We start from the raw sequence: 24,659 nt of genomic DNA on the forward strand, positions 1-24,659 counted from the left end.
GAAAGTCCCACATTTGATGAAAGACATAAACCTACAGATTCATGAAGTTGAATGAATCCCAAACAGAATAAGCACAAAGAAATCTGTGTCCAGAGAGACGATAATCTGAACTGCTGAAAACTAAAAACAAATAAAAATCTTGAAAGAAGCCAGAGAAAAATACTTCACCACCTATAGGGGAACACTGATTTGAATGACTGCAGATTTCTTACCACAAACCATGGGGGCCAGAAGAAAGGGACATGTCATTTTTTGAGTGGTAAAAGAAAGGAGGTGTCAAGCCAGAATTCTGTACTGAGTAAAAATATCCTTCAGGATGATGGTGAAATAAAGATATTCTCAGATGAAGGAAAACTAAACTAATGTGTAGCCTGCAAAAGGCTCTAAAATAATTGTTAAAATTAATTCTTCAAACAGAAGAGAAATGATACTGAAAGGAAACTTGGAAAATCAAGAATAAAGTATCCATACAATAAAATACTAGTCATAAAGACATGCAACAGTTTGAATACATGATGATACAGGCAATGACTTGAATGAATCTCAATGTATTCTGCTGAATGAAAGAAGCTTTTTCAGAAGGTTACTTACTATGGGATTCCATATCAATAACATTCTTCAAAAAAAAAAGAAAACTATAGTAAAGAGAACAGATTAGTGGTTGCCAGAAGTCACAGGATGGTGTGATTATAAAGAGATAGTCTGAGGAAGTTTTTTTAGGTGATGGAAATGTTCTCTATTAGTATTAATGTTGCTGATTACATGAAATTATATATGTGTTAAAATTTATGGAATTATATAACAAAAGAAAAAATAAGCCCATTTGACTGGATCATAATTTTAAAAATTAACCAAAACAAAAAACTTCTTAAAAGTATATTTGGGATATGGGCAATTCTTGATTTTTTGTTATTGTCTGTTTACTTTTAGTTATCAAATATGCAGAAGTATTTTCAATCAGCTATGTATTCTTGATGTAATTTTGAAATAAAAAGAAATCATATCAAAGGTTCTATTTTTGTTAAAAAAAAGATATTTTTATTTTCTTTTCACTATCAAAGTAATTAAATATATAATTTCAACTCTTTTCATCATTGATCACTTGCATTTTTTCCCTCTCCCATTATCCCAAGAATAACTAGGAGTATGAATAAAATAAAAATGCCATTTCTAATATCTCTTATTCTACACTCTATGCCCATTGACCAACTTTGCTTATTTGCATGTACAAAATATTTCAATTTGATCTAGTTTGTCTCTAAACAAATGGATCATATTAATGTATAATCTGATGTTATTACAGGAAACTTGAATTTTAATGAACCCTGTTTGATTTGGATGAGTCAAGACAGGCATAACACAATTGAGTTAATTAGCAAGAATTTTGTAATCAATGTTGATTATAAAATGGGATGATGGTATATGCATGATTTGGAGGCATTCCCTGGCTTGAACATTAACGTAATTGGATAAAAACTGGCATTTTAAAGGTAGCACATTGCTCTGAAATGAACAGATAACATATTTTTGATACATGTAAATATTAACCTATATACCTTTTATTATACATGAGTGGAAATCCATTTAAAGAGATCTAAGAGCAATAAATTCTTCTAATTTCATCTTCTAGTAAAACATAACCATTAAATCTGCTATTGCTAAACATATAATGAGTAAATCTAGGATATGGCACATAATTATCATGATTAGGATTTTGTCCTATACATCACTGATGAGTGTATATCTTTGCTTTGGAGTTTTTTTGTTTTTGTTTTTTAATTCTGTCACCACTAAAATATTTTTCTTGTGAAGACATCAGTGCTCTTAACTACCTTAGGTTTACAGATAAAATATGTAGACATGTTTTCTATCTATTAGTTCCTTATAGAATCAACTGTTTTAAATATATTTACTTTTACTTTACAGGTTGTGTGGGGGATAAATGTATTTTGCCTACTCTTAATGTTCTTTTGAATTATAATTTAGTATAATTCATGTCATTTAACATTCTTTTAACAATAATTTTGGAACATTATATGATTTTATATGGCTTCAAGTTGAATAACGTATGTGAATTTTTTTTATAATAAAGCCTTCAAAGGAATAAAATCATTGCGTTTCAAATTAAAACTCATGCTAGACAAAACAGACACAACTTATATTAATTCATATAAAAAAGATTTAATAAAATATGTCAGGATTATGCTACTGAGAGAATGTTTTAAAAATTAAATATGTAAAACAAAAAAATAGACATGTCAGAATAATAAACTATTTTGAGGGGATAATGAATTTCTATTACATAAATTTTGTATCTGCCAAACATCAAGACTTTTTTGAGAAATTGTTCTTGACCTGATTCCGTTTTTATATGTAATTTAGAGTTCATCAACCAAAGTAACTGAAAACCATTAACATATTCTTTCTACTTACTATTTAAAATCATATTTGCTTTCCCAAATTTTATAAAGTATCATGAACACAATTTTGAATATTGTTATTTGCATTCTCCACATTAACTTCCAGAGATTTACCAGTATTATCTTTGCCATATAAAAGTGAAATGTTATTATATTACATGAATGCTATATATTATAACGTGGAAATGTTATTATATGCCACGTTACATTTAAATAATTATTTTTGTAAAAAAATTTAATTGAGTGATCTAAATGTATCTTTAGTATACTTTTTTTCTTTAAGCTAGAGCTATTCTCAGAAAATGCTGCCCATATTTTCAAATTTTTGTGTGAATTTTTCTGTAAAACTACAATTTGTTTAAAGACACAGAGTTTATAATAGGGTATTTGCTCAGCATTGTGAAAGGCAACAGGTTATTTTAGGGAAGAGGCAAACATGATTTCTGATGTAGAGTAGAACATAATCTCTAAGTAATGTGCAGCATGATAAATATTACAAAAAGTTAAGCACAGTGCTATTATGAAAATACACAACAAGGAAATTTGATGTAAGTATTCACTTAAGACCCCCCTGAAGAATATATTTTATCCTATAGACAGCATATAGCTAGGTCTTATGTTCTTATCCTGACAATAAATCTGACAGTCTCTGTCTTTTAACTGATTTGGAACACTCATATTTAAGGCGATTGCTGATATGGCTGGATTAAAATATGTCATTATTTTATCTCTTTTCAATTTATTTGTTCTTTCCTTCTTTTACTCTTTTTTTCTACCTTCCTTGGATATAACAGACCATGTTTTATGATTCTGTCTTATCTACACAATTATTCATACTTTTTTAAAAATTTAGTGGTTTTTCTAGTTTTATTATAATGTATACTTAAATAATCTGAGTTTGCCTTCAAAGAATATTATACCATTTCATGTATAGTGTAAAGATCTTATAACAGTAATTCCCAATTCCTCCCTCCCATACCTTGTAATATACTTCACTTTTACATATACTATAAAGACACAATAATTATTAACATTTTTGCTTTAAGCATTCAATTATCTTTTAGAGAAACTGAGCACCATGAAAATGATTTCACCTTCATTTATCCCATCTCAAGTGCTCTTCAGCTTTTGGTTTTGATCTATGTTTCTTTGGCCTACATATTTCTTTTACCTGAAGAACTTGCTTTAACATTTCTTATAGAGTACATCTGCTGACAATTAACACCCTCAGTTATTCACCTGAGTAGATTTTTATTTCTATTTAATTTTTAAAGGATATTTTTCTAGAATATTCCTTAAAATTCTGATTGACTTCTTTCTTTTTCAGCATTTTAACAATTTTACTCCATTTTTCTCTTGTTTACATGGTTTCTGAAGAGAATATATATATTCTTCAGATTCTCTTTCCTTATAGGTTATTACAAAATTTTGAGCATAGTTCCCTGTGCTATACAGTAGGTCTTTGTTGGTTATCTATTTTATATATAGTAGTGTGTATATGTTAATCCAAACCTCCTTAGAATCTTTCTCTGGTTACCTTCAATGTTTTCTCTGCATCTCTGATTTTTGGCAATTTGAATATAATAAATATGTTTTTTTCCCTTGATATTTTTCCTGCTTCTTATTCTCCAAGCTTTGTGGACATATGGTTTCATATCTGTCATTAATTTTGGAAATTTTTTTGCCATTTTCTCTAAATATTTCTTGTGCCCCATTCTCTCTTTTTTCTACCTCTGTGATACTGATTATATATGTATGTCACAATTTGATATTCTCCTGTATCTTTTGTATGCTATGTTCTATTTCTCTTTTTGACTTTTTTTCTTTGCATTTGGGTTTAGGTAATCTTCATTAACCTTCCTTCAAATTTATTGATTTGTTCTTTCAACTCTATCAAGTCTACTGACCAGCCTGTTGAATGCTTCTTCATTTTTATCACTGTGCTTTGATTTCCAGCACTTCTGTTTTCATATGTCTTATCATTTTCATTTCTCTGTTGAATGTATCTGATTGTTTAACTTTTGTATTAGAGCCTTTAAAATATTTATCAGAGTTATTTAAAATTCTCTATCTGATTGTTCCAATATCTTCATCATATCTGATTCTAGCCATGATGACTATTTTGTGCCTTCAGACAGTGTCTATTCTTACCTTTTCATGTACCTCATAAATTTCTGAGTCATGCCAGACATATTGTAAAAGGCAGGTGACAAAGAGGTGTTTAAGTTTATGCTTGAAAATGAGCTTACTTTTTCTTCTGCTAGTTCTTCAGTGTGGGGTCTTACAATCATCTAGTCAGGAATTGGGCTTGTATGACATTTTTTTGTTTGCTTTGTAATGGATACTCTCAGTGTACTAGAGGACACAAATTCTTCTAGCGATTCTTTGTGTTTAGAATGTCAGCTAATTTGCTATTTCTACTCCATGCTTGGTTTAGTTATCTTCACTCTTGACTAGATTTTCCCTTTATTTTGGTCCCTAGAGAGAGAATCCGTCTCTTACAGCTCTCCCAGTTGTGTTCCACTCAATGTTTTTACTCAGTGCTTATCTGATGGTGTGTGTGTGTGTGTGTGCATGTGTGTGTGTGCGTGTGTGTGTGTGTGTGTTTGCTTTGTTTACCTGTTCCCCTCCCTCAGCTGTACTGGTTTCCTACCTTTGCCATAAAGCTACATTTTTTTTTCCCTTTCCTCTGTAGATAAGACTTTTGTACATTAATGGAGACAGGTGAGATGGATCTAGGTGGTTTTGACAGTGGCTGCTGCTCCCCTCCACACAATGGAAGCTATTTCTTGATTTGTCCTGAGAGTGAATGACTGGTGAAATATCTGTGAGAAAAGCCCATGAGTTATTGCAAACTCCCTATGTCTGCAGTCCCCAGCAATCTTCATACTTTCACTCTAGCTTATATGTAAGCTTTGGAAATTTGGTAAAAATGTCTGGATCTTCCTACTTGCTTCTATGGTATAAATGGCATCTATTTCAGGTAAACATATGTCTGGGTAGTGTTTCTACTTGCAAGCATCTGTCTTTCTCCAGATTTTGAATTAGCTGATTGAATCATGATGTCACTTCACTAAGGGTTCAAGAAACGTCATTAATTGTCAGTTTGCCCAACTTCTTTCTGTTTGTGAGAGTGAGAACATTGTTCTTTCTGGTTCTCTACATCTCTAAACTGAAACAAAATATATATATTGTGAGAGTTCTATTTCCTAGTGTAATCACATAAACTGGGTATTAACCTTTTTAAAAAAAGTTTTTGAAGTGATAAAAAAGGTCATAAAAATTGTTCAATAACCTATATAAATTACACTGGAAGTAGGGTTGCCCCTTTTCTAATCTACATATACCACTATTAAGCCTAGTTCCCAATTTATTGCCCTCAGCAGGTACTGTGCACAACCAATTGCAATTCTCCACTTATCAGAAAAAATAAAATACGTTTTAGGAATCATAATGAATAATGTAATATTTCGGTTAAATGCATTTACTCTTGTTTCAAATATTCTGTCTTAGAAAAATGTGTTGTATACAGGGAAATTATACCTACTGTAGGTTAAATTATACTGATGTATCCTGAAATTCTTTAATCAATTTACATTTCATTTTGAAAAAGTCAACAAATTAACCATACTCTACTGCTAAATTGTTTTTATTGAAATTCATGTAATTTACTATTGTAGCAAATATCAGACTGACATTGTTAGAAGTATAATGAAGAGAAGGCAAATTATTTAAAGCTCTTATTAGATTGAATGTGATACCATATAAGAATATGGTATAGATAGGCTCATCCACCAGAGGGCAGACAGCAGAAGAAAGAACTACAATCCTGCAACCTGTGGAACAAAAACCACATTCACAGAAAGATAGACAAGACAAAAAGGCAGAGAGCTATGTACCAGATGAAGGAACAAGATAAAACCCCAGAAAAACAACTAAATGAAACGGAGACAGGCAATCTTCCAGAAAGAGAATTCAGAATAATGATAGTGAAGATGATCCAGGACCTCGGAAGAAGAATGGAGGCAAAGATCGAGAAGATGCAAGAAATGATTAACAAAGATCTAGAAGAATTAAAGAACAAACAAACAGAGATGAACAATACAATAACTGAAATATAAAATACACTAGAAGGAATCAATAGCAGAATAACTGAGGCAGAAGAACGGATAAGTGACCTGAAAGACAGAATGGTGGAATTCACTGCTGCAGAACAGAATAAAGAAAAAAAGAATGAAAAGAAATGAAGACAGCCTAAGAGACCTCTAGGACAACATTAAATGCAACAACTTTCACGTTATAGGGGTCCCAGAAGGAGAAGAGAGAGAGAAAGGACCTGAGAAAAATATTTGAAGAGATTATAGTCAAAAACTTCCCTAACATGGGAAAGGAAATAGCCACCTAAGTCCAGGAAGCACAGAGAGTCCCATACAGGATAAACCCAAGGAGAAACACGCTGAGACACATAGTAAACAAATTGGCAAAAATTAAAGACAAAGAAAAATTATTGAAAGCAGCAAGGGAAAAAAGACAAATAACATACAAGGGAACTCCCATAAGGTTAACAGCTGATTTCTCAGCAGAAACTCTACAAGCTAGAAGGGAGTGGCATGATATACTTAAAGTGATGAAAGGGAAGAACCTACAACAAAGATTACTCTACCCAGCAAGGATCTCATTCAAATTCGATGGAGAAATCAAAAGCTTTACCGACAAGCAAAAACTAAGAGAATTCAGCACCACCAAACCAGCTCCACAACAAATGCTAAAGGAACTTCTCTAAGTGGGAAACACAAGAGAAGAAAAGGACCTACAAAAACAAACCCAAAACAATTAAGAAAATTGTAATAGGAACATACATATCAATAATTACCTTAAACGTGAATGGATTAAGTGCTCCAACCAAAAGACACAGGCTTCCTGAATGGATACAAAAACAAGACCCATATATATGTTGTCTACAAGGACCTACTTCAGACCTAGGGACACATACAGACTGAAAGTGGGGGATGGAAGAAGATATTCCATGCAAATGGAAATCAGAAGAAAGCTGGAGTAGCAATACTCATATCAGATAAAATAGACTTTAAAATAAAGAATGTTATAAGAGACAAGGAAGGACATTACATAATAATCAAGGGATCAATCCAAGAAGAAGATATAACAATTATAAATATATATGCACCCAACATAGGAGCACCTCAATACATAAGGCAACTGCTAACAGCTCTAAAAGAGGAAATCGACAGTAACACAATAATAGTGGGGGACTTTAACACCTCACTTACACCAATGGACAGATCATTCAAACAGAAAATTAATAAGGAAACACAAGCTTTAAACGATACAATACACCAGAGAGATTTACTTGATATTTATCGGACATCCCATCCAAAAACAGCAGATTACACTTTCTTTTCAAGTGTGCACAGAACATTCTCCAGGATAGATCATATCTTGGGTCACAAATCAAGCCTCAGTAAATTTAAGAAAATTGAAATCATATCAAGCATCTTTTCGGACCAAAACACTATGAGATTAGAAATCAATTAAAGGGAAAAAAACGTGAAAAAAACAAACACATGGAGGCTAAACAATATGTTACTAAATAACCAAGAGATCGCTGAAGAAATCAAAGAGGAAATCAAAAAATACCTAGAGACAAATGACAAAGAAAACACGATGATCCAAAACTTATGGGATGCAGCAAAAGCAGTTCTAAGAGGGAAGCTTATAGCTATACAAGCCTACTTCAAGAAACAAAAAAATCTCAAATAAACAATCTAACGTTACACCTAAAGGAACTAGAGAAAGAAGAGCAAACAAAACCCAAAGTTAGCAGAAGGAAAGAAATCATCAAGATCAGAGCAGAAATAAATGAAATAGAAACAAAGAAAATAATAGCAAAGATCAATAAAACTAAAAGCTGGTTCTTTGAGAAGATAAACAAAATTGATCACTGAACAAAATTGACTCATCAAGAAAAAGAGGGAGAGGACTCAAATCAATAAAATTAGAAATGAAAAAGGAGAAGTTACAACAGACACTGCAGAAATAAAAATCATCCTAAGATCCTACTACAAGCAACTCTACGCCAATAAAATGCACAACCTGGAAGAAATGGACAAATTCTTAGAAAGGTATAACCTTCCAAGACTGAACCAGGAAGAAATAGAAAATATGAACAGCCAATCATAAGTAATGAAATTGAAACTGTGATTAAAAATCTTCCAACAAACAAAAGTCCAGGACCAGATGGCTTCACAGGTGAATTCTATCAAACATTTAGAGAAGAGCTAGCACCAATCCTTCTCAAACTCTTCCAAAAAATTGCAGAGGAAGGAAAACTCCCAAACTCATTCTATGAGGCCACCATCACCCTGATACCAAAACCAGACAGAGATATTACAAAAAAAGAAAATTACAGACCAATATCACTGATGAATATAGATGCAAAAATCCTCAACAAAATACTAGCACACAGAATCCAACAACACATTAAAAGGATCATACACCATGATCAAGTAGGATGTATCCCAGGAATGCAAGGATTCTTCAGTATACGCAAATCAATCAATGTGATACACCATATTAACAAATTGAAGAATAAAAACCATATGATCATCTCAATAGATGCAGAAAAAGCTTTTAACGAAATTCAACACCCATTTATGATAAAAACTCTCCAGAAAGTGGGCATAGAGGGAACCTACCTCAACATAATAAAGGCCATATATGACAAACCCACAGCAAACATCATTCTCAATGGTGAAAAACTGAAAGCATTTCCTCTAAGATCAGGAGCAAGACAAGGATGTCCACTCTCACCACTGTTATTCAACATAGTTTTGGAAGTCCTAGAAATGGCAATCAGAGAAGAAAAAGAAATAAAAGGAATCCAAATTGGAAAAGAAGAAGTAAAACTGTCACTGTTTGCAGATGACATGATACTATACATAGAGAATCCTAAAGATGCCACCAGAAAACTACTAGAGCTAATCAATGAATTTGGTAAAGTTGCAGGATACAAAATTAATGCACAGATATCTCTTGCATTCCTATACACTAATGATGAAAAATCTGAAAGAGAAATTAAGGAAACACTCACATTTACCACTGCAACAAAAAGAATAAAATACCTAGGAATAAACCTACCTAGGCAGACAAAAGACCTGTATGCAGAAAACTATAAAACACTGATGAAAGAAATTAAAGATGATACCAACAGATGGAGAGATATACCATGTTCTTGGATTGGAAGAATCAATATTGTGAAAACGACTATACTACCCAAAGCAATCTACAGATACAATGCAATCCCTATCAAATTACCAATGGCATTTTTTACGGAACTAGAACAAAAAATCTTAAAATTTGTATGGAGACACAAAAGACCCCGAATAGCCAAAGCAGCCTTGAGGGTAAAAAACGGAGCTGAAGGAATCAGACTCCCTGACTTCAGACTATACTACAATGCTACAGTAATGAAGACAATATGGTACTGGCACAAAAACAGAAATACAGATCAATGGAACAGGATAGAAAGCCCAGAGATAAACCCAAGCACCTATGGTCAACTAATCTATGACAAAGGAGGCAAGGATATACAATGGAGAAAAGAGAGTCTCTTCAATAAGTGGTGCTGGGAAAACCGGCCAGCTACATGTAAAAGAATGAAATTAGAACACTCCCTAACACCATACACAAAAATAAACTCAAAATGGATTAGAGACCTAAATGTAAGACCAGGCACTATAAAACTCTTAGAGGAAAACATAGGAAGAACACTCTTTGACATAAATCACAGCAAGATATTTTTTGATCCATCTCCTAGAGTAATGGAAATAAAAACAAATATAAACAAATGGGACCTAATGAAACTTAAAAGCTTTTGCACAGCAAAGGAAACCATAAACAAGACGAAAAGACAACCCTCAGAATGGGAGAAATTATTTGCAAATGAAGCAACTGGCAAAGGATTAATCTCCAAAACATACAAGCAACTCATGCAGCTCAATATTAAAAAGCAAACAACCCAATCCAAAAATTGGCAGAAGACCTAAATAGACATTTCTCCAAAGAAAACATACAGATGGCCAAGAGGCACATGAAAAGCTGTTCAACATCACTAATTGTTAGAGAAATGCAAATCAAAACTACAATGAGTTATCACCTCACACCTGTTAGAATGGGTATCATCAGAAAATCTATAAATAAATGCTGGAGAGGGTGTGGAGAAAAGGGAATCCTCTTGCACTGTTGGTGGGAATGTAAATTGATACAGCCACTATGGAGAACAGTATGGAGGTTCCTTAAAAAACTAAAAATAGAATTACCATATGACCCAGCAATCCCACTACTGGGCATATACCCTGAGAAAACCATAATTCAAAAAGACACATGCACCCCAATGTTCATTGCAGCACTATTTACAATGCCAGGTCATGGAAGCAACGTAAATGCCCATCGACAGACGAATGGATAAAGAAGATGTGGTACATATATGCAATGGACTATTACTCAGCCATAAAAAGGAACGAAATTGGATCATTTGTAGTGAGGTGGATGGACCTAGAGTCTGTCACACAGAGTGAAGTAAGTCAGAAAGAGAAAAACAAATATCGTATTTTAATGCATATATGTGGAACCTAGAAAATGGTACAGATGAACCAGTTTGCAGAACAGAAATTGAGACATAGAAGTAGAGAAAAAACGTATGGACACCAAGGGGGGAAAGAGGCGGGGGTTGGGGGGTGGTGGGGTGATGAATTGGGAGATTGGGATTGACATGTATACACCGATGTGTATAAAATGGATGACTAATAAGAACCTGGTATATAAAAAAATAAATAAAATTAAATTTAAAAAAGAATATGGTTTAAACTAAAGTTATTTATTTTTAATTTTACTTAATACATTTCTAAATTTAAAATAAATCACTACGGATCAAAAATCAGTTTCAAAATTTTAAATATTCCTAAAGAGTTAAATGTATATATAAAATCTTTGCAGAGGTTTGTTTTATACTGAGATATTTATGTATTTATAATTGTTGTTCTTAATTTAACATTGAGATGCAAAGGAATTTAGTATCAATGCAGTGATGAGAAATGTATTTAATTAAATGTTTAATGATTATTACTAGTGAAACTAATGGTCATTGTGCTAGTGTTCCTTCCTTGAAAAAACACGCTTAAAAGTAAAGATGTGACAGAATAGCATAATGGTTAACAGTGTAGATTCTAAAGCCCTCAGTGACTGAGTTTAAATATTTTATCTAACACTCAGTAGCTGCCCAAACTTTGGAAACTTTCTTAAATATCCTGTGTCTCAGTTTATTTATCTGACAAATGAGGATAATGATAGTATCTACTTCATTGATTTGTGGGAAGGATTAAATGATTTAATTGATATCAAGCACTTAGACATCTTCAATAGACAACTATTGTATGATTTTATTAGTCTCATTTTCTCAACTCCTTAGTATATTTGATGGTTTATGTAAAATTGTTCAGCATCAAGAACAATGACTAGAAAACATTGTGTTCAGAATTAAGGTCAGAATTTAGTAGCGATTGGATTCAATCCAATCCAGGTTCTTAGGAATCCAAGGATAGTCTTTCAACATATGAAGTAGTAATGGGTGAAATGATTGGTGATGAATATCACTATCTTTATCCTTTTCTTCCTTAAGTAACTGCCACTGGGGTTCTATCAGTCTGGACATCCTCCTGCAGGAGGTTTGACTGTTCTTCCATATGCCTTTACCCTATTACTTTCTAAGATTCAATGACTATCATCTTCCTCTTTTCCCCTCTACAATATAAATTAAGTGGGCTTTTAGTTTATGAAAAAATTACTTCTGTGCCTATACCTATATTTCTTTATGAATAACCTAAGTGTCCATCCTCAATAAAAATATGCAAGTAGTTATTTTGGCGCTTTTCCTCTAAGCAGTCTTTTAACATACATTTGTTCTTTTAACAAAAATTCACTGGGCAATCACAATGCATCAGGAACTGAAGTACAGATAATTGATTATGGGGAGAAACTATTTGATGAAACAGAAAAGGAATGGTGCAAGAAGATATGGATTTTAATTTTGTAGAGTTGAATGAGTGGAGACTTTATTTTAAAATAGAGAAAAGTACATAAAAATGTCAACATCACACACAAGAACAAAGAATAATGGTAAATATTTAATCCTTTTTTTCTTTATTGTTTTTAAATATAACAAATTAACAACACATTTGACGATTTCTAGACTCAAGGAGTTGTTATGTATTTCAATATTATTTTCAATATTTAAAATTTTTATATGTCAGTAAAGCTTGTTTTACATTTTTCAGAATTATCTTGATTGATATCCAGTGTTTGCAGATCTGTGAGCTTTGATATCTAAACTGATTTCTAAATCTTCTATCCTAGTTCCTTGATGTCTTACACTTAGCATTCATCTCTACTTTCTCCCACTTGGGGCTAATCTCTGTATTATGGATTTTATTTATTTGTTTATTTATTCATTAATTCATCTCAGCTATGGATTTAAATTTCAAAGATAATTTAACTTATTTATTTATTAGTTCAATATTTACTAGTTCAGGGCCTTCCCTGGTGGTCCAGTGGTTAAGACTTTGCCTTCCAATGCAGGGAACGCAGGTTCAACCCCTGGTCAGGGAACTAAGATACCGCAAGCTGCACATTGAGGCCAAAAAACAAAAAAATTGTTAGTTCAATATACTTGGATTGATTTGCATGTGGAAGGAGAGATTCTATCTGTAATTCCACCTTACTGTTTGGCATTGGGCCTAATTTCCAAATATTTATTGTGGCATTGTCAGGAATATTGAATACAAAATGCATTTTTTTTAGCACAAGAGGTGAAAATGGTACCTATGAAAATGTAAATTGTCTACGTATATTTTCTTTTCCAATAAAATCAATTTCATGTGTCTGAAAAAGCAATACTGTATTAACAGGAAAATCTCTATTAAGGGAAGTCAAGGTGTTCTTAGGAAAAAGTGTTGACTCAAACTCTGGAAATGAAAGAAATACGGTTTTCTTATATGTGTACATATTAATACATCAAAATAGGACTTTGCCTTACTTTGTAATTTACACGTAGCAGAAAATATTAACCTCTTAATATGGCACATTCAAAAATAAAAAAGCATGAGGGCCTCAACAAATACGCCTAGTGTTAGATTTAATGATAAAATTTTTAGTATTTTTTAAAAAATATATTAAAAACAAATTGTAAAGCATTGACAATATGATATTCACATATTTTAGAAATTGCTGACTATATAAGAAAATAATGCTAATTTTGTAATTCCACAAATATTCTCTGCATTATATTATATATCATAATGTAGAAAGGTGACAGCTTCTATTTTGCACTTGGAATAAGACAAGTTGATTTCTGGGCTTCCTTATATTTTAGTTGAGCAATATATATACATATTAAGTTGTTATATTGTACATGCATAATTTAATTATAAAATTGAAGTATGCATTCACCATGAAATATCTGTTAATAAGTATAAGAAGGCGAAAGTGTATGATCTATTGTGCTTGACACTGAGTAATCTTTTATCTTCACAATATTAATACATTTTTATTTGAAATACATGAAAATATTTTTACCTTGCATTTTCCCTGGTACTACAAAGTTTTCATAGATGTAATTTTCTTATGTAAGTTTTTTTTCATATTCCATTTTCTTTCTTTAATTAAAATTCACAGAAATGAAATTTCTGACTTATAATTTATCTTTATTTTTTGTGGAGAAAAGGATTAAATGACCAGAATGCCTTCCTGAAAATCTTTTAGCAAGTTATGCTTTTACCAGCAGTATAAAGAAGACAAATTTTGTTGTAGCTCAGTAATTGTAATTTTATTTCATATTTCTTTGATTATCAGGAAGTTTGAACAACCTCATTCTCTCTCCTTCCTTACTTCCTTTTTTAGAAGCACTGTGCTTCTAATTCATGTGACTATATAGGAAAGTTATTTACTCTTGACTACTTTATATTTTTTAAATACAAGTGTTACCTGTGAGCTTGGTAACTTATCTGTGTAATAAATTGTATAATTATAAAATTTAAATATCAATAAAATGTACTGAATAAATATCAAATTCTCATATTTTGAAACGGTTCTCATGTGTCAAGCAGGAGTTTATTTTAGTAGATATTAGCCACAAATCCTATCCTATAGCATTGGGAAGATACCAAAATACTATGCAATTTGTATAAATATAAGTATACACACAATTGAAACAAAAGCTAATTTTATAACTAGTTACTCCTTATTGTTACTTTTAATTATTATTTCTGTATCATATATCATTAGTGTGTTCTTTTTTATTTATGTATTTTCAAATAAAAATTTTATATATTTAAGGGACAACATAATGCCTTGATATACATATACTTTTGAAATTAATATTATTAATATATCATTTACTCACATTGTTACCATTTTTTGTGTGCGATAAGTGCATCTGAAATCTACTCTCTCGGCATATGTCTTGTGTTCAATACAGTATTATTATTAGTTTGTTCTATTGTCTCATACTATCAATAATATTTTAAAATAATAATGAAACAACTCTAATTTTGATTAAAAAAAGAAAAAGGCAAAACTAAAACAAAAACACGGGTCTGTACAGCAGTACAAATTGTATTATTTCACTGTTTTATAAATTCTATGGCAATCTACTTCCTAAGAATTGCTACTAGGTGTTTACTAATTATTAGCATAAAAAATGACTATAATTTTTCAAGTTGTAATTAGTTATGGTGACTGATTCAGATCAAGCACTGGGCCGTCAGCTGTCTTAGATTATGAATGCAAGACATTACTGCTCTCTTCCAGTCAAAGCAATTTGTTAGTTATGCTGTTTGAGAGCAGCTGTACCCTTTGAGATGTGATTTATTCAGATTCCCTCAATATTACTGCAGAAGCATGGGGAGATAAATGATTTGATGAGGCTATGTATTTACTGTCAAATGCCATTATGTTTTGAATGTGCAGTAGCAGTGATAGTAAGTTTGTATTTTAAAGTCAAAAGATTAAGTCAAATGAAGAAAAGCACATGAAGTCTGAATGTACAAAATAGTATCTTCTATAGTTGGGCATGCATTTTTTGAAGGAGCTTTAGAAATCATTAAATATTCACTTTGCCATTTCTGTTTATTAACTGTGAAGAGTAGATACACTATTTAAAGTATAAGCAGAAAAAACACAATTGTTACAAGTCTGAATTGCCAAATCTTTATCCACTGAAAATAAATATAATTGTCCTGTATTCATTGCCTTAATTTAACTTATGCATATATTTCTCAAAAATAATAAATAAAATGGAATTTGATTTGAAATGAACTATGTATTCAGACAACTTGATTTTAAAATATTCTCCTGAAGTTGTGTGATGTAGGATGAATAAATCAAATGTTTACTTACAGTGTTTCTCCAATATCCACGTTTAAGGTCATTGAAAAAAAATATTACAAGAAAATTTATACATATTCTACTGACTGGAAAGAAAGTATTTCAGTTATTTTCAAAATGTTTCATCACTGTAACCCTTTTATATCAAAATAACTTTTACATATATGTACACACACACACACACAAAGATAGATACAAGTAGAACTTATCTAGCTTAAAAGAGTTTCTGATGTCCCATTCTGCTTTCCTTCACCTGGCCTCTCCCACCTATGAGGTCCTTCTGAGTTATTGCCTAAGTCTCTATTGACCATGTGTTTTAAACCATTGATCTAGCCTAGTCTATATAGAACAGAAATAGAAGCTAATTTCAGAGACTAAAAAGTCACATGGGACATGAAGCAGCCAGGGCTTGAACCCAAGTCTTCTGACTCCTGTGTCCAATGCTAATGACATTCTACCAGGATCCTTCATGCAGGGGAAAAAAAAATGTTCCAATGATCATATTTCTCAAATCTTTTATTAAGGCATGCAATCTGAGGATTCAGCTATGGCTACAACTGTACAATAAAGCAGATCTACATAGAACATTTACAAAGGTATATTTGCCCTATAGCTATTAAGTTGATGCACAAATGCCTTCCCCAGTACAGTTTAGAATTTTCTTTTCTTTTCCCAATAAAATAGTCATCTGTCAGTTTCAAATGATCTGGAGAAATAAACAAATGATAGTCACTGAAGGGCAGAAGAAGCAGAAAGGAAGAGAGATCCAAAGGAAAGCTTAGGCCTGAGTTTAGAGTTTGGTAAACGAACAACAACTACCACACAACTGAAATATAAAAATCTATAGTAAACTTCTAGAAACATTAATTATAGACTCTTCTAAGTTCAAAATGCTGGGCCAATAAATGTGAATGCAGCATAGTCCTCAACATATAGTTCCTGGAGGAGAAAACATACATAATATTTACAATACAGTAAGTTAAGAACATATAAGTTGATAAGAGACACAGATAATGATAATTAATTCAGTCTGAGCTTAGAAAGTTGGGGTATTTAAACCAGACCTTGAAGAAGGAATAAACATTGAATAAATAGAATTAGGATGAAAGGGCAGAGAAATGGTCCAGGCAAAAGGCCATGTTTTCATAATTAATAATATATCTTTTTAGAAGTAATAATCATAATGATAACTAACATTTGAACCCATATATAACTCAAATTTATAATCATTTTGAAAGGGTGTTAAAATGTTATGTATTGGCTAACTCATAAAAATTTTATTAACTTATTTAATTTCTCAACAACCTGTGAGTTTGATGTTATTATTATACCATGTTATAGGTTAGGAAACTAACCCAAAAGTAGTGATTTTCTTAGGATCCACACAGCTAAGCAAATGGTAGACTTGTACTCACATCTTGTCAAACTTACTTGAGAGCTAACATTTTTAAAAGCATATTACTCTGCTTCCTATAAGGCAATACATAAAACTATGACTGCTATTGAACATACATCATCTATGCTTCTCTTCATTAAACAAGTAAAATTTAAAACACAAAACGAGGGTTCTTGAGCCATCATCAACATGCAGCTATTTACAATTAGAAGCTCAAGAATTTCAAATAAATCTTATAAAAGAATAAAGTAAAATATTTTAAACTTTATTTTAAATATTAAAATTAAACTGTTTTCAGTTGTTATCAGCTTAAAATAGACATAAATATAAGACGTATTATGAAAGCTTCATGGTAATCATAAAGCAAAAACTTATAATAGATACACAAATGATAAAGAGAAAAAGAATCTAAGTATACCACCATGAAAATCATCAATCCATAAAATAAAACACCAAGAGAGGAGGAAAGGAACAAAGGAACTACAAAACAATCAAAAAACAATGAAATGACAATACTATGTTCTTACTTATCAATAGTTATTCTAAAAGTAAATGGCTTAAATTCCCCAATTAAAAGACATAGAGTGGCTGAATGGATAATAAAACAAGACCCAACTATATGCTGTCTACAAGAGATTCATTTAATCTTTAAGTACATTCATAGGCCGAAAGTGAAGGGATAAAAAGAGATATGAAATGCAAATAGAAACCAAAAGAAAGCAGAGATAGTTCTACTTATATCAGACAAAATAATCTTTAAGTCAAAAGTCATAAAAAGAGACAAAAAAGTTCATTAAATAATAATAAGGGATCAATTCATCCAGAAGATGTAACAATTGTAAATATATATGAACCCATTATTGGAGTTTCTAAATATATTAAATAATGATTAACCAATCTGAAGACAGACAGAAATAGATAGCAATGCAATAATAGTAGGGGACTTCAATACCCCACTTTCAACAATGAATAGATCATTTAGACACAAAATCAATAAGGAAATAATGGATTTGAACTATACTTTACACCAAATTGATCTAACAGACATTTACAGAAACTTCCACCCAACAACAGCAGAATACATATTTTTTACAAGCATTCACAGAGGGCTGGAAAATTCACAAATATGTGAAAATTAAACAACACACTCCTGAACAACCACTGGGTCAAGAAAGATATCAAAAGAGAAATGAAAACTATCTTGAAACAAACAAAAATGAAAATACAACATACCAAAACTTATGGGATAAAGCAAAAGGAGTTGTAAGACAGAAGATTATAGCAATAAACACATTAAGAAAAAAACAAAGCTCTCAAGTAAACAATTTAACCTTATACCTCAAGGAAGTAGAAGATAACATCATTCTTAACAGTGAAAAGCTGAAATCTTTTCCTCTAAGATCAGGGATAAGACAAGAGTCTCAAAGAGATATCTGCACTCTCATACTCATTGCAGCATTATTCACAATAGACAAGATATGGAAACAACCTAAATATCCTTTGAGGGATGAAAGGATAAAGAAAATGCTTTATAAAAATATATATTATTCAGCCATTAAAAAAAGAAGGAAAGCATGCAATTTGTGACAACATGGACAAAACTGAGGACATTATGCTGAGTGGAATAAATCAGACAGAGAAAGATGAAAGACAAATACTGTATCATATCACTTATCTGTGGAATCTTTAAAAAAAAAAAGCCAACTTCATGTAAAGGGGGAATAGAATGGTGGTTACCAAGGGCTGAGGGTGGCGGGGGAGAGGAAATGGAGAGATGTAGGTCAAAGAGCGCAAACTTTCAGTTATAAGATGAATAAATTCTGAAGATCTAACGTGCAGCATGATGACTATAGTTAATACTATGGTATTGTATACTTGAAAGTTGCTGAGAGTAAATCTTAAGGGTTCTCACCACACAAAAAAATAAAAACATGAAGAGTTAACTATGTGAGGTGATGGATGTGTTAATTATCCTGATCTTGGTAATCATTCCACAAATGCATGTGTATATCAATCATCACATTGTATACTTTAAATTACATGATTATTTTTGTCAATTATTCCTCAATAAAGTTGGTGGAAAAAAATAACTAAATTGCCCTCAATTTTAAAACTCAGTGTTTTGCATTCTCACTCACATAAAAAGTATTTCTTTAGTCAGATAAAATTAGTAAATGTATTTAAAGTTTTCAAGGAAACTAGTAGAAAATGCAGCCATGTAATAACATACACAATTTAACATAACACAATTTAACATGTGTAATAATATACACAATGGTACACAATTTTGGGGGGCACATAGCTTAGGGAAAAGATTCCTCCCTATTGAAAGACCTTGCAAATATATATATAAAGAAAGTAGATGTGAACATTAGCAGTAACAACTCATAGAAAGTAACTCAGTGTCTTTAGTGACAGGTGGTCAAATTTCTCCCATCTGTACATGAGATATTAACAATATGCAAGAATATTAATTATATACTATTCAATTTCAGAATGCTAGTAAGTGATAGCTTACATTGGTAATTCTAGTTTTTTCATGATGGCTCTAATTTCTAGAAGAGAAAAATATCATAAAATAAAGTTGGAGAAATGCTTTTTCTTACAATTTGTCCACTTAACTATGGAAAGAACAAAGAGAAGATTCTTAGATTAATACAAAAATCATTAAAGAGTCTTTGTTGGATATATGTATAGAAGATATTTTCTCTGAAACTGTATCCAGTATCTTACCTCCCTTCATGGCACATTTTAACAGACAGAAGTTCTTAATTTCAGTTAAATTCAGGTTTATTATATGTTTCTTTTTGATTTGTGCTCTTTGTATCCTCTTTTTAAAAATCTTTGCCTGTCAAAATTATTGGGGCATTTCCCTAACCTTTATTCTAGGCACTGTATGGCTTTGTATTCATATTTATTTTTACGACCTAGTTGGAATAAATTTTTGTATAAAGAGTAAGTTTAAAAGGAAAATAATTATACTTTTCCCAAAAAGGTTATCCAACCAATGCAGTATGTTTTTTAAAAAGAAATTCTTTTTTCACATAATACCGAAGTGGGATTTTTGTGATAAATCAGGAGACTGAATATGTGTGGTCTGTTACTAGACAATCTGTTTTGTTCCTTAAATCCATTTAAGGAAAATACTCTTGTGATAATCACACCCTCTTAAAATTTACATAAATTTAAAATAAATTTTGATTGTTCCTAATTTGTTCTCCTCCGAAGTTTGAAATATTCTGTGTTGAAGTGTTATATAACTTTTGTAAATTTATTTCTAAGTATTGGGTGTTTTATTTTTATGTTCTTATAAACTAAGTAAAAATTTACTGTATTTATTGGTGTTATATATGAGTACAATTAAATTTATTTAATAATGACATTGGAGCCAACAAATTTGCTGAATTAACTTAATTCTAATTGTTTATTTTTTTATTTTAGGCTTTTTTTTTTTACTATACAATCTTGTCGTCTGCAAACAACGACAATTTTATTTCTTGCTTATGCTGATTTTTCCCACTGCCTTATTGTACTACAGAGAATTATGGTAAAATGTTTAAAGTAATTGGAGATACTGGAATTCTTGTTTTGGAACTCAGAGAATGATTTTTCATCATTTCACAATTAATTGTGATGCTTTTGTATTTTTTTTTAACATATCCCTATCAGAGCAAGAAGTCTTAGTTCTTCTATTACTAGTTTGCTAAGTGTACTGTTTTGTTTCATTTTATCATATGTGTTGGTTGTATCAAATACTATTTATGTGTTAAATGCAACAATCAGATACATTTTTTAAAGATATATTCTTTTAAAATGTAGATTTAGATTGATTAGTTTTTGCATTGTTAAACAAATTTTGCACTATTGGAATAAATCTCACTTAGTAATTATGTAGGATACTTATAATGTTCTATTCACTTTCCCTGTATTTTGTCTGGGATATCTTTTTGTCTTTTTGTGAGAGAGACTGGACTGGAATTTTCCTTTCTTTAATCGTTCTTGTCAGGTTTGTTATCAAGTTTATTCTAGCCATAATGATAAATTTGTAAGTGTTCCCTTCTTTTTCTATTGTCTGATAATTTGTGTAAGCTTTGTAATTGATGTCCAAAAATCTAATCAATGAGGACTTCTGGGTCCAGAGTTTATTCTATGTGTAGGTTTAAACACAGGTTCCATTTTTTAAATAGATACAGCATTACTCATTACTAGCACTTTCAGTGTCTCATAGGATCATACTCCAGTTTGTTGTTTACTGTACATCCCCTTTTCTTTCTCTCTTTTTATTTCTGTCTGGTTATTTTCTACCAACTTATCTTCCAGTTCAGTAAGAATTAATCAACATGCATATTTTACAGTTCTAGAGTTTCTATTTGATTCTTCTACATACTTTCTAGTTCTCTTATGAAATGCTCCTCTGTTTTATTTCTTTTATTGAACATATTTACCCCAGTAACTTTAAAGAATTTGTAAGTCACTTCCAACAATTGGAGAATTGTTGATTTGTTCCCATTTTCCCTTGATTTCAGATTGTGTATCATTATTGATTGGTGGACATTATGTTCAAAAATACGGAGGCTCTGATTGTGGTTATAATTCTCCTAAAGAATTTAATTTCCTTCTGAAGTTAAAGAGCAGAGATTGATCCCTCACTCTAATCAGAGATTGGGCATGTCCCAGGGTTTTTCCAGGCCTTATGAAACCTATACTTTATCTGGTTTGCAATGTTTCTAGACCTCTGGGCACATCTTAGGAAACAGCTGCTTACCAGAGTGGAAAAGCAACTGAGGAAGCCCAGTGTACCTGTTGGTTCCCTTCTCTCTGTGATCTTGGATTCATAAAGTCTGGCTGCCTTTTTTGCTCCCTGATGGCTTTAAACAGCCTGTTTGTGTGTTTGTTTTTAAAAGTCCAGCTTTTATAGACTTTCCTGGTAAAACTTGTCTTTATTAGTGACAGGTGGTATATTTTTTTCTTTACGGATTCTAAGTATGTAAGACAAAGGTTTATGAAAGTTTTCATAGATCTCTCAAACTGAAAACTCATATTTCACTTGCAAATTATGATAAAAATGGGAAAAACACTTAAAAGTTAAAAACAGAAACCTTAACTTTGGAAACAGAAGGACTTACTAGTTAAAGCACTGTGTTGAGAGTCAGAGGACAGAGATCACGGGCTTTGTGTAATTCGGGAGAAGTTACCAAACCTTCCTAATCCTTAATTTTCCTCATCTATCAAATACAAATAAAAATGGTAGTTACTTCAGATAATTAAATATAATACATTTTATAAATCACTTAACATAAATTATTTAGCATAGTTTTGGCAGCTATTACTCATTGGATAAACCATGACTATTAAAATCATGAATATTTATTTAATGAACAAAAACGTTTAAAAGTGAAATCAACTAGGAAATATACATTACATTATTATTAAAAATATACTCATGGTTCAATTTGATTAATCATATTCAAACTACATGGATCTTTTAATATAGTAATATGAATCATATTTTTAAGAAATTATATCTCTATGTCATATCCCCATCTAAATCAAAATTTCTAACTTCTCTCTGCCAGGTCTAAAAGATTAAAATTGTATGCATTTTTTACAATTTATAGATAAGGTTAGTCCCCAAAAAATTATATATAAATCTAATTTTCTTATCAAATACATTGCACTTATTTATTTTTATGTTATTTACATATGTTTGTGAATATGTGTTTTCAGAAATGAGATTAAATTTTATTTTTAAGTAATTTTATTTTTAAATGATCTACTCGCTAATTAAATTTTAAGCCACTCATACAATTTTAGGATTATGAGGTCATTTGTCAGCAGTTCTGCCAGAAGGCTTTTGGAAATCAATTATATGAAGCAAATAATTTAGATATAAAACCATATGAAATATTTTATGATAAGATAATGCTATACACACATTAAGTCTCAAAGTAGAGAGCATAGTGTAAATTAATTACAATGAGTAATATATAGCATTATTGCCATATACCATCTTTACATTATTGGAATAAGACCATTATATGGTAATCATATTACTTTAAAAAAACATAAGTTTTCTTTCTGATTAACTTTGAGAGGCAATATGGAGATATTTGGAGAAACTAACACAAAATCCTCCTAATCCTGAATAACTGATAGAGTTTTCTGAGTGTTTTCTATGTTCTGGGTATTGTTTTTACGGCTTTATGTGGATTTATTAGTTTACTCCTTCCAACAGTTAAGTGATGCAATTATGACATCTATTTAACAGGAGGTTCAACATAGGTACAAAGAGTGTAAGTAGCCTAGCCAAGGCCCGTGGGCCGCAAGTTAAAAAGTCAGAATCTAAACATAGTTCTGTCATGAAATAGTCATTTAACCATTCTTTAATAATGCCTTTATCAAGGACACAAAAGAGATACATGAGAGTGGAATAAGGTATAATCAAGAAGATATCAACAGTGACAAAGGGAATAAGAAGGAGGGAATCACCAATGCTAAAGTCATAAATTAAATCACAAATTATGTTTAACTGAGAGCAAGCATGGAACTCCAGAGTGAGAATGTTGCATCATTTATGAGCAAATTATTTACTTGTCCTTTTGAATCTCTTTATAAATTGTGTATGTTATATTGTATTCTACTTTGTATAATTAAGATACTAATTATTTTTACAGTTAATTTAATATGGAAATAAAATGTGTGAAATGCTTTTATGAGTACCTGGTACATAGTAAGCATTCAATAAATGTTAGCTAGAATGATTATTTATAATTTCCTAGGTTATCTTAATAGTCTGCATCAATCTAGTGACAACACTAACAAAACTGCATTTCACTGATACCCTATGCTAGGATTTGGGAAACCTTGTTCTTCTTAAGTACCTTCTGTCACTGGCAGCTCCATGTAAAGCTCAGGAATGGTCAAGCCAGAGCTTTTAGTTGCTAGAGCCGCATTCGCTCCAGACTAAGGGCCAGTGACTTGCATTTTCTGCCACCACTGCCAGGGTTATTTTCTCTCTACAAAGTTCTAATGCCTTACTCCTTCAAAGATGTTGCAGATACGATACTGAATCCTATTGTTCTAAGCTGTGAGCCTAAACATTTCCTTAGGAATCCTCCCTTCTAAAGGTTACCATCATTTTCACAATGGCTGTCACTTGTGGATTAGTTGAGGCATTCGTACAACAAAAACTTTAGCTGTCTTATTTTGTCAGTTTTGTTATTGAATAACAAAACTGAATTTATTGTAAATGTATTGGAAAAATTAGAGAATCAAAAGAAGTCTGGACAAACAGCCCTTGCAAAACAGGTAGCAGAAAATCCAACCATTATAGACCACAGGAAAAAATTTGTTAGGATGCCCTGCTGCCGCTTCTGCACAATCATTGT

The sequence above is a fragment of the Eubalaena glacialis genome, chromosome 1 (assembly GCF_028564815.1).
Source record: "Eubalaena glacialis isolate mEubGla1 chromosome 1, mEubGla1.1.hap2.+ XY, whole genome shotgun sequence".
In the NCBI taxonomy this organism is placed as follows: domain Eukaryota; kingdom Metazoa; phylum Chordata; class Mammalia; order Artiodactyla; family Balaenidae; genus Eubalaena; species Eubalaena glacialis.